This window comes from Rutidosis leptorrhynchoides, chromosome 5 (assembly GCF_046630445.1).
Source record: "Rutidosis leptorrhynchoides isolate AG116_Rl617_1_P2 chromosome 5, CSIRO_AGI_Rlap_v1, whole genome shotgun sequence".
Classification (NCBI taxonomy): Eukaryota; Viridiplantae; Streptophyta; class Magnoliopsida; order Asterales; family Asteraceae; genus Rutidosis; species Rutidosis leptorrhynchoides.
In genome coordinates, this window is record NC_092337.1 from 219,163,817 (window position 1) to 219,179,307 (window position 15,491).

The following is a 15,491-nucleotide window of genomic DNA, read 5'->3' on the forward strand; positions in this document are numbered from 1 at the left end:
TACTTATGGCAAACACCGATTCAACCTTCTCGGTCCACCGTTTCAATCCGATCGGTTCTTTGGTTCCATTAAATTCCAAAGGTTTGCAGGCAGTGAATTCTTTGTAGGTGCATCCTACACGATTTTTTGTACTGCTAGATCCAAGATTATTGTTGGTATGTAGCGCAGCCTGTACTGCGGCTATGTTTGAAGCTAGAAAAGTACGGAATTCCTCTTCATTCATATTCACGGTGTGTCGAGTAGTCGGTGCCATTTCCTTCAAAATAGTCAAATGGAACAAGTTAATCATACAGAATATTAAGAGTAGTTAATAGTATTTCGTAGCATAATATGAACTCATTTATAAAAGCTTTTTCTTCATATTAGCGTTTTATAAGTTTAAATTCGGGTAGTACCTACCCGTTAAGTTCATACTTAGTAGCTAATATACAATTCAACTACTACAATTCTATATGAAAAACTGATTATAATAATATTTCGCGTTCAAACTTTTATACAATATTTTACAAACTTACAATACCGCTTATTTTACATAAAGCATGAAATATAGCACACAATAACTTTGATACAAGATAGTTGTGAAGATAATTCTAGCTAGTACACAAGTCGTTCAGCAAAGGCAATAAAGACACGTAATTCATATGCATTCTGGTTTTACTAGGACTACTTCCCATCCTTGGTCTTGTGGAACATAACCGTTATGGCCGTTGATAAGACAGCGTGTTGTAACGTCGTCAAAGGGACGAGGGTTACGTAATGACCAACAGTCTTGTAATAACCTAAAAACCTCATTTCTTACCCCAATTACCGACTCCGTCACTTGTGGGAACGTTTTGTTTAATAGTTGTAGCCCGATGTTCTTTTTCTCACTTTGGTGAGAAGCGAACATTACTAACCCGTAAACATAGCATGCTTCTTTATGTTGCATGTTAGCCGCTTTTTCTAAATCATGAAGTCCTATATTCGGATACATTGAGTCAAAATAATTTCTTAACCCGTTACGTAAAATAGCATTTGGGTTCCCCGCAATATATGCGTCAAAGTAAACACATCGTAACTTATGGGTTTTCCAATGTGATATCCCCCATCTTTCAAACGAAAGTCTCTTATAAACCAAGACATTCTTGGAACGTTCTTCGAATGTCTTACAAACTGATTTCGCCGTAAATAGTTGTGCCGAAGAATTCTGACCAACTCTAGACAAGATTTCATCAATCATGTCTCCGGGTATGTCTCTTAAAATATTGGGTTGTCTATCCATTTTGTGTTTTTATACTGTAAAATAGAAAAGAGTTAGATTCATAAAAAAAATACTTATTAATACAAGCAATTTTTACATATATCATAAAGCATAAGCACACTATATTACATATATTACACCACACGAATACAACTATCTTATTCCGACTCGCTCGTTTCTTCTTCTTCTGTTTTGGTTCGTTTTGCCAAGTTTCTAGGGATATATGATGTTCCCCTAATACGAGCTGTCGTTTTCCACAACGGTTTAGAAAAACCTGGTGGTTTAGAGGTTCCCGGGTCATTGTTACAACTTAAGGGCTTCGGGGGTTGACGATACATATAAAGTTCATCGGGGTTGGAATTAGATTTCTCTATTTTTATGACCTTTCCCTTTTTATTTTCTTTTGCCTTTTTAAATTCAGTTGGGGTAATTTCTATAACATCATCGGAATTCTCGTCGGAATCCGATTCATCGGAGAATTGGTAATCCTCCCAATATTTTGCTTCCTTGTCGGAAACACCATTGACCATAATTAACCTTGGTCGGTTGGTTGAGGATTTTCTTTTACTTAACCGTTTTATTATTTTCCCCACCGGTTCTATTTCCTCCTCCGGTTCCTCCTCTTCCGGTTCTGATTCTTCTTCCGGTTCTGATTCTTCTTCAGGTTCCTCTTCGGGAACTTGTGAATCAGTCCAATATATATTCGACTCTTCATTATTATTAGGTGAGTCAATGGGATTTGTGCTAGAGGTAGACATCTATCACACAATATCAAACATGTTAAGAGATTAATATATCACATAATATATACATGTTAATAATATATAGTTTCCAACAAAAATGTTAAGCAATCATTTTTAAAGAAAACACGGTCGAAGTCCAGACTCACTAATGCATCCTAACAAACTCGATAAGACACACTAATGCAAATTTTCTGGTTCTCTAAGACCAACGCTCGGATACCAACTGAAATGTCCCGTTCTTATTGATTAAAAACGTTCCATATTAATTGATTTCGTTGCGAGGTTTTGACCTCTATATGAGACGTTTTTCAAAGACTGCATTCATTTTAAAACAAACCATAACCTTTATTTCATCAATAAAGGTTTAAAAAGCTTTACGTAGATTATCAAATAATGATAATCTAAAATATCCTGTTTACACGCGACCATTACATAATGGTTTACAATACAAATATGTTACATCGAAATCAGTTTCTTCAATGCAGTTTTTACACAATATCATACAAACATGGACTCCAAATCTTGTCCTTATTTTAGTATGCAACAGCGGAAGCTCTTAGTATTCACCTGAGAATAAACATGCTTTAAACGTCAACAAAAATGTTGGTGAGTTATAGGTTTAACCTATATATATCAAATCGTAACAATAGACCACAAGATTTCATATTTCAATACACATCCCATACATAGAGATAAAAATCATTCATATGGTGAACACCTGGTAACCGACATTAACAAGATGCATATGTAAGAATATCCCCATCATTCCGGGACACCCTTCGGATATGATATAAATTTCGAAGTACTAAAGCATCCGGTACTTTGGATGGGGCTTGTTGGGCCCAATAGAACTATCTTTAGGATTCGTGTCAATTAGGGTGTTTGTTCCCTAATTCTTAGATTACCAGACTTAATAAAAAGGGGCATATTCGATTTCGATAATTCAACCATAGAATGTAGTTTCACGTACTTGTGTCTATATTGTAAATCATTTATAAAACCTGCATGTATTCTCATCCCAAAAATATTAGATTTTAAAAGTGGGACTATAACTCACTTTCACAGATTTTTACTTCGTCGGAAAGTAAGACTTGGCCACTGGTTGATTCACGAATCTATAACAATATATACATATATATCAAAGTATGTTCAAAATATATTTACAACACTTTTAATATATTTTGATGTTTTAAGTTTATTAAGTCAGCTGTCCTCGTTAGTAACCTACAACTATTTGTCCACAGTTAGATGTACATAAATAAATCGATAAATATTATCTTGAATCAATCCACGACCCAGTGTATACGTATCTCAGTATTGATCACAACTCAAACTATATATATTTTGGAATCAACCTCAACCCTGTATAGCTAACTCCAACATTCACATATAGAGTGTCTATGGTTGTTCCGAAATATATATAGATGTGTCGACATGATAGGTCGAAACATTGTATACGTGTCTATGGTATCTCAAGATTACATAATATACAATACAAGTTGATTAAGTTATGGTTGGAATAGATTTATTACCAATTTTCACGTAGCTAAAATGAGAAAAATTATCCAATCTTGTTTTACCCATAACTTCTTCATTTTAAATCCGTTTTGAGTGAATCAAATTGCTATGGTTTCATATTTAACTCTATTTTATGAATCTAAACAGAAAAAGTATAGGTTTATAGTCAGAAAAATAAGTTACAAGTCGTTTTTGTAAAGGTAGTCATTTCAGTCGAAAGAACGACGTCTAGATGACCATTTTAGAAAACATACTTCCACTTTGAGTTTAACCATAATTTTTGGATATAGTTTCATGTTCATAATCAAAATCATTTTCAAAGAATAACAACTTTTAAATCAAAGTTTATCATAGTTTTTAATTAACTAACTCAAAACAGCCCGCGGTGTTACTACGACGGCGTAAATCCAGTTTTACGGTGTTTTTCGTGTTTCCAGGTTTTAAATCATTAAGTTAGAATATCATATAGATATATAACATGTGTTTAGTTGATTTTAAAAGTCAAGTTAGAAGGATTAACTTTTATTTGCGAACAAGTTTAGAATTAACTAAACTATGTTCTAGTGATTACAAGTTTAAACCTTCGAATAAGATAGCTTTATATGTATGAATCGAATGATGTTATGAACATCATTACTACCTCAAGTTCCTTGGATAAACCTACTGGAAATGAGAAAAATAGATCTAGCTTCAAAGGATCCTTGGATGGCTTGAAAGTTCTTGAAGCAGAATCATGACACGAAAACAATTTCAAGCAAGATTTCCACTCGAAATAAGATTGTTATAGTTATAGAAATTGAATTAAAGTTTGAATATGATTATTACCTTGTATTAGAAAGATAACCTACTGTAAGTAACAAAGGTTTCTTGATCTTGGATGATTACTTGGAATGGATTTAGAAAACTTGGAAGTAAACTTGCAATCTTGGAAGTATTCTTGATTTTATGAAACTAGAACTTTTAGAATTTATGAAGAACACTTAGAACTTGAATATAGAACTTGAGAGAGATCAATTAGATGAATAAAATTGAAGAATGAAAGTGTTTGTAGGTGTTTTTGGTCGTTGGTGTATGGATTAGATATAAAGGATATGTAATTTTGTTTTCATGTAAATAAGTCATGAATGATTACTCATATTTTTGTAATTTTATGAGATATTTCATGCTAGTTGCCAAATGATGGTTCCCACATGTGTTAGGTGACTCACATGGGCTACTAAGAGTTGATCATTGGAGTGTATATACCAATAGTACATACATCTAAAAGCTGTGTATTGTACGAGTATGAATACGGGTGCATACGAGTAGAATTGTTGATGAAACTGAACGAGGATGTAATTGTAAGCATTTTTGTTAAGTAGAAGTATTTTGATAAGTGTCTTGAAGTCTTTCAAAAGTGTATGAATACATATTAAAACACTACATGTATATACATTTTAACTGAGTCGTTAAGTCATCGTTAGTCGTTACATGTAAATGTTGTTTTGAAACCTTTAGGTTAACGATCTTGTTGAATGTTGTTAACCCATTGTTTATTATAACAAATGAGATGTTAAATTGTTATATTATCATGATATTATGATATATAATATATCTTAGTATGATGTATATACAGTTAAATGTCGTTACAACGATAATCGTTACATATATGTCTCGTTTCGAAATCATTAAGTTGGTAGTCTTATTTTTACATATGTATTTCATTGTTAATACACTTAATAATATATTTACTTATAATTTAACATAATTAACCAAGTGTATCAATATCTTAATATGATTCATATGTACCTACTAAGACGTTGTTATAACGATAATCGTTATATATATCGTTTTCGAGTTTCTTAAATTAATAGTCTCATTTTATGTATATAACCCATTGTTAAAATACCTAATGAGATACATACTTATAATAAAATCATGTTAACTATATATATAACCATATATATGTCATCGTATAGTTTTTACAAGTTTTAACGTTCGTGAATCACCGGTCAACTTGGGTGGTCAATTGTCTATAAGAAACCTATTTCAATTAATCAAGTCTTAACAAGTTTGATTGCTTAACATGTTGGAAACACTTAATCATGTAAATAACAATTTCATTTAATATATATATAAACATGGAAAAGTTCGAGTCACTACATTCACCACCTTTTATACGTTCACCACATGTAACTCGATCAAGACATCTAGCCAATATTGTCGCCGTTGATTTTTCTTTAGAATCGTCATCTAGTCGACCAAGTACTCCAATTCAAATTTCCGATAATCCATTTTTTGAACCCGACCTCACAATTGAGAATTCGGAGGATATTCAGGGACAATTCAGAGATCCTGAACCATTAATCTTTCCTCCGGAACCACCAATCATTCAAACAGAGATTGTTGAGGAACAACCCATTAAATCAGAATCCTCTAGTGATTCAGATTCAACAAATTCAATCATGGAAAATCTGAAACCTCTAAGTATGGAAGACCGAATGAGAGCTAAACGCACTGGCCAAGGTCACGCAATTACTCAACCTGACATTAATGCGCCAGATTATAAAATCAAAGGACAAATTCTACACATGGTAACTAATCAATGCCAATTTAGTGGTGCGCCGAAGGAAGATCCAAATGAACATCTTCGTACCATTAATAGAATCTGTACTCTATTTAAAATAAGAGAAGTGGAGGATGAACAGATATATCTCATGTTATTTCCCTAGACTTTTAAGGGAGAAGCCAAAGATTGGTTAGAATCGTTACCTGAAGGGGAGATTGATACACGGGATGTTTTAGTTGAAAAATTTCTTAAACAATTCTTTCCGGCATCTAAAGCCGTGAGACTTCAAGGATAAATAGTTACGTTCACGCAAAATCTAAATGAAACTCTATATGAAGCGTGGACAAGATTTGGAAAGTTATTGAGAGGATGTCCGCAACATGGTTTAGACACTTATCAAATAGTACAAATATTCTACCAAGGATGCGACATCACTACATGAAAAGACATCGATATAGCAGCTAGTGGTTCCATTATGAAGAAAACACAACTGACGCTTACAAAATTATTGATAACACTGCTTCCCACTCACATGAGTTGCATCAAGAAAAAGATATCGTTAGATCATCTAAAGCAGCTAGAGCCGATTCTAGCCATGACTTTGATTCCATTTCTGCAAAGATAGATGCTGTCGAGAGACGAATGGAAAAGATGACTAAAGATATCCACTCAATACGAATTAGTTGTGAGCAGTGTGGAGGACCACATTTAACAAAAGATTGTCTCAGTATTGAACAAACAATGGAACAAAGAGAGAATGTTTCATACATGAACCAAAGGCCTAAAAATAATTATCAGAATAATTATCAACTGCCAAGACCAATTTACAATCAAAATCAGAATTATAATCGAAATGTTCCATACAACAACCAACAAGGTCCTAGCAATCAACCAGTATCTAACAATACTTACAATCAGCAAAGACCTATTTTTCAAAATAAACCACCACAAACCGATGATAAAAATCCAAATTTAGAAGATATGATGTCGAAGCTAGTTGAATCTCAAATGCAGTTTTTCACATCCCAGAAACAAACCAATGAACAAAATGCTCAAGCATTTAGAAATCAACAAGCTTCTATTCAAAATTTGAAACAAGAAGTAAGTAACCTAACAAGGTTGATAGGTGAAAGAAAACCGGGAAGTCTACCTAGTGATACAAATGCTAACCCCCGGAATGAAACAGCTAAAGCCATTACCACAAGAAGTGGTATTACACTTAAACCACCTGAAATACCTGTAATTTCTGATGATTCTATTCCTACTCCACAAGAACCACAACCTGAGCAAGATAAGGAAACAAAACCGGTAGTTGAAAAGGTTAATGAAGATAACACAGTTAAGGCTAAACCTTATGTTAAACCATACCAACCACCACTTCCTTACCCGAGTAAAATGAGAAAAGAGAGACTTGAAGCCGAGCAATCCAAATTCTTGGATATGTTTAAACAAATAAATGTAAATCTTCCTTTCATTGATGTGATTTCTGAAATGCCTAGATATGCTAAATTCTTGAAAGATCTAATCAAAAATAGAAAGAAAATGGAAGAACTCTCGGCTGTTACTATGAATGCTAATTGTTCTGCAACACTGTTGAATAAGATACCAGAAAAACTTTCAGATCCAGGAAGTTTCACAATTCCATGTTTTCTGGGTAGTCTTAGTTCAATAGAAGCATTAGCAGACTTAGGTGCTAGTATAAATCTAATGCCATATTCACTATACGCTAAACTAGACCTTGGAGAATTGAAACCAACACGAATAAGTATACAACTAGCCGATCGATCAGTAAAATATCCTAGAGGGATAATGGAGAACATGCTAGTTAAAGTTGGTACTTTAGTATTTCCAGTAGATTTTGTTATTCTGGACATGGAAGAAGATTCTCGAGTTCCTCTCATATTAGGAAGACCATTCTTAAACACAGCTAAAGCAATAATAGACGTGTTTGGTAAGAAACTGACCCTGAGTATAGAGGACGGGAGTGTTACCTTTTCAGTTGATAGAGCAATGCAACAACTGCAATCTGCAGATGATACATGTTATTATATTCAAACTATAGATTCACATGCAGAATTGTTAGAAAAATTTCCAGAATTACAAGGAACAGGAGAATGTTCTTTAGGAGAAGGAACTGAACCAATTGATGAAACTGAAATGTTAACTACACTTATGGCTAATGGATATGAACCAATAATAGAAGAAATTCAAATGCTAAAAGAGGAAGACAGATATCGATACAAATCATCGATAGAAGAACCACCGACATTAGAGTTAAAGCCACTTCTAAACCATTTGGAATATGCTTATTTACATGGTGAATCTGAATTACCTGTAATAATATCGTCTTCTCTTACTGAAAATGAAAAATCTCAACTCATTTCTGTGCTAAGAGCTCATAAACCGGCTATTTCATGGAAGATTCATGATATTAAAGGAATAAGTCCTTCATATTGTACACATAAAATCCTTATAGAAGAAGGTCATAAAACGTATGTGCAACGCCAAAGAAGACTAAATCCTAATATGCAAGATGTTGTTAAGAAAGAAATTATTAAACTGTTAGATGCAGGTTTAATTTATCCAATATCTGATAATCCATGGGTAAGCCCAGTTCAATGTGTACCTAAGAAGGGTGGCATGACTGTCATCACAAATGAAAAAAATGAGCTTATTCCTACTAGGACTGTAACAGGATGGCGTGTTTGTATTGATTATAGAAAATTAAATAATGCCACCAGAAAAGATCACTTTCCCTTACCTTTCATTGATCAAATGTTGGAAAGATTAGCCGGAAATAGTTACTATTGTTTTCTTGATGGTTGCCACTCCTATGAATAAACTCCTAGAAAAGGATGCTCCATTCATCTTTTCGGATGAATGCATCAAATCTTTTAATATTCTTAAAAAAAAACTCACTAATGCGCCGATCATGATAACTCCAAATTGGAATCTACCATTTGAACTAATGTGCGATGCAAGTGATTTTGCAATGGGAGCCGTTTTAGGACAAAGGATTGAAAAACGATTTCACCCTATTTATTATGCTAGTAAGACGTTACAAGGAGCACAAACAAATTACACAACTACTGAAAAAGAACTCCTTGCTATCGTCTTTGCTTTTGACAAATTTCGTTCATATCTCGTTCTAGCTAAAACGGTGGTCTATACCGACCATTCTACTCTTAGATACCTATTTTCAAAACAAGATGCCAAACCAAGATTAATTCGTTGGATCTTACTCTTACAAGAGTTCGATATTGAAATCCGAGATAAAAAGGGAGCAGAAAATCTCGCCGCTGATCATCTTTCTCGTCTTAAAAATCCTGAATTAGAAGTTCTGAATGAATCGGCCATACAAGACAACTTTCCTGATGAATATCTATTGAAGATAGATTATAGTGAAATTCCATGGTTTGCAGACTATGCAAACTACTAAGTATGTGGATTCCTTGGAAAAGGGTTGTCGTACCAAAAACGAAAGAAATTCTTTAGTGATATAAAACACTATTTCTGGGAAGATCCACATTTGTTTAAAAGTTGTCCCGATGGAATAATACGCCGATGTGTATTCGGGAATGAAGCTAGTCAAATCTTAAACCATTGTCACACAGGACCAACAGGAGGGCATTATGGGCCTCAGCTCACAGCAAGAAAAGTTTACGATGCTGGATTCTATTGGCCTACAATTTTCAAAGATGCACACCTTCTTTGCAAATCCTGTGATGCATGTCAAAGGGCCGGAAAAATAAGTCAACGTGATGAAATGCCACAAAATGTCATTCAAGTATGTGAAGTATTTGACATTTGGGGTATTGTCTTTATGGGTCTATTTCCAAAATCTCATAATAATCTCTACATTCTCGTTGCCATTGATTATGTATCTAAATGGGCAGAAGCACAAGCTCTCCTAACTAATGATGCACGAGTTGTAGTCAACTTTTCTTTTTGCTAGGTTTGGAACACCGAAAGCTTAAATAAGTGATCGGGGTACTCATTTTTGTAATAATCAACTTGAGAAAGTTCTCAAAAGATATGGAGTAACTCATAAAATCTCAACCGCTTATCATCCACAAACAAGTGGACAAGTTGAAAATACCAACCGAGCATTAAAACGTATTCTAGAGAAAACCGTAGGATCAAATCCGAAGGAATGGTCCATGAAATTGGAGGATGCACTATGGGCTTTTAGAACAGCCTACAAAATTTCAATTGGAACCACACCTTTTAGACTCGTTTACGAAAAAGCATGTCATCTTCCAGTAGAAATTGAACATAAAGCATTTTGGGCATTGAAGACATGTAATCTTAATTTACATGAAGCTGAACGTCTACGGTTAAGTCAATTAAACGAATTAGAAGAATTAAGACATGAAGCATACGAAAATTCGTTGATCTATAAAGAAAGAACGAAGAAATGGCATGATAAAAGAATCAGAAGTTCAAAAGAATTTAAAGAAGGAGACAGAGTTCTTCTTTTCAATTCACGATTCAAGCTATTTCCTGAAAAATTGAAATCAAGATGGTCTGGACCATTCATAGTCAAAAGAGTTTTCCCATACGGAATAGTAGAGTTAATAAATTCAAATGGGATTGAATTTAAAGTTGATGGTCACAGAGTTAAACATTACATAGATAATCCAATGGAAGTTGAAGATGAAGTTAATCACAATTTCGACACCACAGCTAACTAAGTGTGGGAAGGTTCGAATCTTTTTAGGGTAATAGTTATTTCTGTTAGAGTTAGATATTCTGTTTTCGTGTAGTTTTCGAGAATGGAATCTGAATGGTCTTTCCCTAGCAGACCCTAAAGAACTAGTCTTCTCCCCCCATTCTGAATTTTTATTTTTATTTTGGTTTTACGAGATGAAGAATTCCTTTGATCTGAACCATGGTCTAATGCTACACGCTATGATTACTAAACGTAATAATGACACTTTCGAGTGAACTGGTATCATTCATAAGAGAAAAAATGGACGGAGTAAGAAAAGAACTCAGAAAAGATCATAATAAGATACATTTTGGTAAAGGAAAATCAAAATCCACAACAAAAAGAAGAGCACGACACCTTGAAAGATGTTATAAATGCAGAAAATGGTCACACGAAGGTAAATGTTCAAATAATCAAACATATTCAAATACCGAATTTGTTACTCTATGCAGAGAAGGACCGTTCATATGTTTAGAAGAAAAGATATTGAAGAATCGAGGTTATGCTTACGTAGCTATGGAGAACCAAATCACACGACTCTCCTATGAGTCAGCTAAAGCGGGTCTCTGAGAATTCTTTCTCACAGGTAAGTATGTACAGTTTTTATTTATTTTTATTGCTTTTAACCTTTTGATAATAAACGCTGAATCGTTCGCTATAAAGTATTAAATTGGTATTCAATAAAATTAGGTATGCGTAACCGAAATTATTGATATCATACAAAAATTTATTACATCACTGCGAAATTTACCGTTTATTCTTAAGGTATAAATATCTTTAATCAATCAACCCAAAATATTTCAGAAATTCGTCAGGAGTAAAACTAGGTCGTTGAACCGAAATTACTTTACCGAAAAGAGGGGCGTATATTTTTGATAATATTTGATTGATTAAAGTGGGATAAAAGACCAAAAAGATTTTTAATTTTATTTTTACCATGTTTTTAAAATTAATATATAAATATTAAATTATTATTGTAAACTTTTTAAAATCAATATATTTAAGTTTGTACCTATTTGAAAAATTAATATTTAATATAAGTTTGTATGTATAAAAACAAAAATATAATATAAGTTTGGTGTGAATTTTTAAAATATTAATAATATGAATTTTTAATTTTATGCATTTTAAATTAAAGTTTGGTGTGAATTTAAAAACAAAAATTTACTTTATTTCACTAAGTTAAAAATATGATTTTTAAAATTCGTCGTGAGTTGAAAACTAGGTCGTTGAACCAAAATTGCTTTACCCAAGGGAGGGACGAGAACTTTTATTATCATTATTTTTAATCTTATTGAATTAAAGTATGCCAAAAACATTTAAAAACCCCAAAAATCTTTGCTTTTAAAACCGCGCTTAAACGTGACAAATTTTTAAAATTTTGTCGAGGGACGGACTAGGACAACGATCCGAAACGCCCTCATCCTAAAAAGAAACAAAATTTTAATTTTTTATTAAATTATATGTTTTATTAGTAATGGTTTAAAAAAAAAAAATCCAGACCTCCATGCGATCGCATGGGGTTTGGCCTTCAAATCCATGCGGTCGTATGGAGACCAAAATCTAGTCAGGAACAAATACACAGACGAGCTGTTCTGCTCCTCCCACAAACACACACATACACAACCGAAACTCTCTCCAAAACACCCCTAAAATCACCATTCTTTCACCAAATTCAATCAAATTTCGTCCTACAATCCGCTCTAATCATGAAATTGTTCAGAAGCTTTTCAAAGAAGAGATTTACTGATACTGATGGTGCATCATCATCATCTAGACAACCTGCTCCAGAACCTGAACCAGAAATGCAATATGAACCGGAGCAACAACAGGAACAACAACAACAACCTGATCAACACGTACCTTATTATGATCCGCAACAAGAATATGTTGATGCCTACGTAGTATTTTCGATGCATCCGATAGTACAACACCCAACGATTCATGAAGAACAGTTGCATCCCAATTTGAGATTTGATCGGAGTTAGAGAGATTACCCGACATATCAAAGTAACAAATTCAAATTGGTGACGAAAAATGTAGAAGTGCCAAGGGTAATTGATTGGGAGCCTTTGAAAAGGGTCCAACTAGTTAACTCAGTTAGACAGCATTTGATCCAAAGGTATGGCAGCTCCTCTTTTCCCGATTGAGAACGTTTATTCACTATTCGTAGGCCTGTATATAAGGAATGGTGCGTTGAGTTTATGAGTACTATAGCATTAAATACGGATGTAGTTAGATTAGATGATAGAAGTTTTCTTAGATTTATAATTGGCCGTAGGATGTACAGGATGTCCATGCTGAACATGGCCAGGGCTTTACAGATATATATGCCCGCTGAATTACTATTACCCGATTGTACAAATTTGATTTATCATGGTGAAAGGGTAGATAGGAATTTTGATGCTAACGCCGTCTGGAGGCGTATGTCAGATTATAATATTTTTGGGCGGGAAGGAACACACTCCTACTTACATATTCACAGAGCCGAGCTTCGTATAATTCATAGATTTCTGGCTAACTCGATTACACAGAGAGGTCACAACAAGGAGAAAATGACCTTACATGATTTATTTTACCTTAAGTGTATTCGAGACCCAAGAGGCTTTGTTAATATCCCCTACTGTGTTGGTTTTCATTTGTCTAAGGTAGTGGAAGGAATACAGGAAGGGGGAATAATAGGAGGAGGTATTTTTGTTACTCTCATTGGAGAGTATTTGGGTGTAGATAGGGATCAAGGGGGTCCACTCTTGGTTTGTAGGGAACAGGATGATACTTTAGGATTGAAGGTCTATCAGGGTGCTAAGGTATTGAAGAGCAGACGCAATCAGGCAGTACCATATGTTGGTCATCATCCACAGGTAGAGAGAGGTTCAGATGAGGAAATGGAGAAAGCAGATGACATTAGGGATGTCATTAGGGAGGCTATGACTGACGTCTACCATCGTATAGATGAGGTAGAAATGACAAACGAGGATAGATTTAGTCGGTTAGAGCAGTGGCAAGCCCGGAATGAGTACGAGCATTCTAGGCAACGACAGCATGATAGATGGGACTATCATCAGCGTCAGATCATGAGTCGGCTATCACCTCAGGATCACTACGTACCGACCCGACCCGCTTACTATCCTCCACACCAGCCCGAGATGAGACCACCATTTACTCTCTACGACCCTAACCAGGCCTACCAGTACACCTATCACCAACCATGGAACCCGACCGACGACATGAACTGGAACCCCTATCCAGATTGATATAGTTCCCGTTGGTGATTTCTATGATTTTTATCTTTTTATTATTTCTATTTATTTATGTTTAAACATACAAATATTGATACTTTTATGTAAGTTTAATATTTTTATTATGTTGTACTAATATTTCATATTTGATTTGAAAGTGAGATTTTAAGTCCCATTTCAAATTACCATGCATGTTTATATTTGTATTGTATGTATTTTATTTCATATACACAACAGGGTAAAACAGCGCATTTTCAAAGACTGGCATTAAGTTCAGCAAAAGCTACTAATTTTGACGACAAAACGAAAAACAAATGTGATGTAACAACAAGACGGAATGAACAAATGATGTGCACCATTTATCATTCAGCAAACAAACGCCAATATGTTTGGAAACTTTGGTAAAATTTAATCATTTTTCTACGCAAATCACCCTCAATAATTTAAATTGTTACTGATTTCTTGCAAATGAGGGCATTGCAAGATCTTAAGTGTGGGAAGGGATTAAATTCTTTCGAATTTTTAAAATTTTAACTTATACACTTGGTTACCATTAAAAATACTAGTAGCGCAGTAGTTGTATTAGAATCTAGTGCTCTCTGATAATAAAGAACAGCCCTAGTCTTATATACTGACTACCCAATTCTAGTAAAAATTTTCAAAATTTTCAATTAAATGAACTCAAAATCATGTTTATACATATTTATGAGCAATAAAACTAGGTGTTAACACCGAAATTATTGTTACCTCGGAAAGGACATAAATTGAGAAACAACCCAAAATGTTAGAATTCATTTAAAATGGAATAGAGGACAATAAAAAGGCAAAGAAAGGAAAATAAAAGCCAAGTGTGGGAAAAATTTACCAAGTTATTTAAAACATATATCACATATTTTTGTACAAATAACTAAAGATACTTTTGTTTTGGACAATTTTATCAGTTTTACCCAATTTCTTAAAATATATTTGAAAGAAAAGATGGATCTACACGATGAATCAATTCCATCATTAAAAGGAAGTAAAGTCTTCCGAAAAAGAAACGCGCTTCTTGATTTAAGTCAGAAAGTTGTCGTCCAGACCAGTTGTAGAGTCTACGAAAAACCTTGAAAAGTTTTCTCGAAAATCAGCTGGAAATCCACGGACCTCAGCATCAAACAGGGTCGCCAAGTGGTCAGACTTATCCTAACCATGAGAGGATCTGTCTCGTAAAATGGGGAGGGCGCCGTGCAAATTAGCTTGATAAGACTAATGAATCAGATCCCCAGAAAGGATAATCTTCTTAAAGATCAAAAATCAGCTTTTAAGATTGATATTACTCAATCCTTGAGATTGACTTTTAAAGATTGAGAATTACAAACTCATGGAATTCGATGATATCTAAACTCGAGCTTGAGCGAGAAAATATTTTGATCAAAATTACAAACCGATTTGTTTTCTGAAAACTCATTTTTAATGCGTTCATTACCATTGAACGTAAAATCCTAGGAATTCA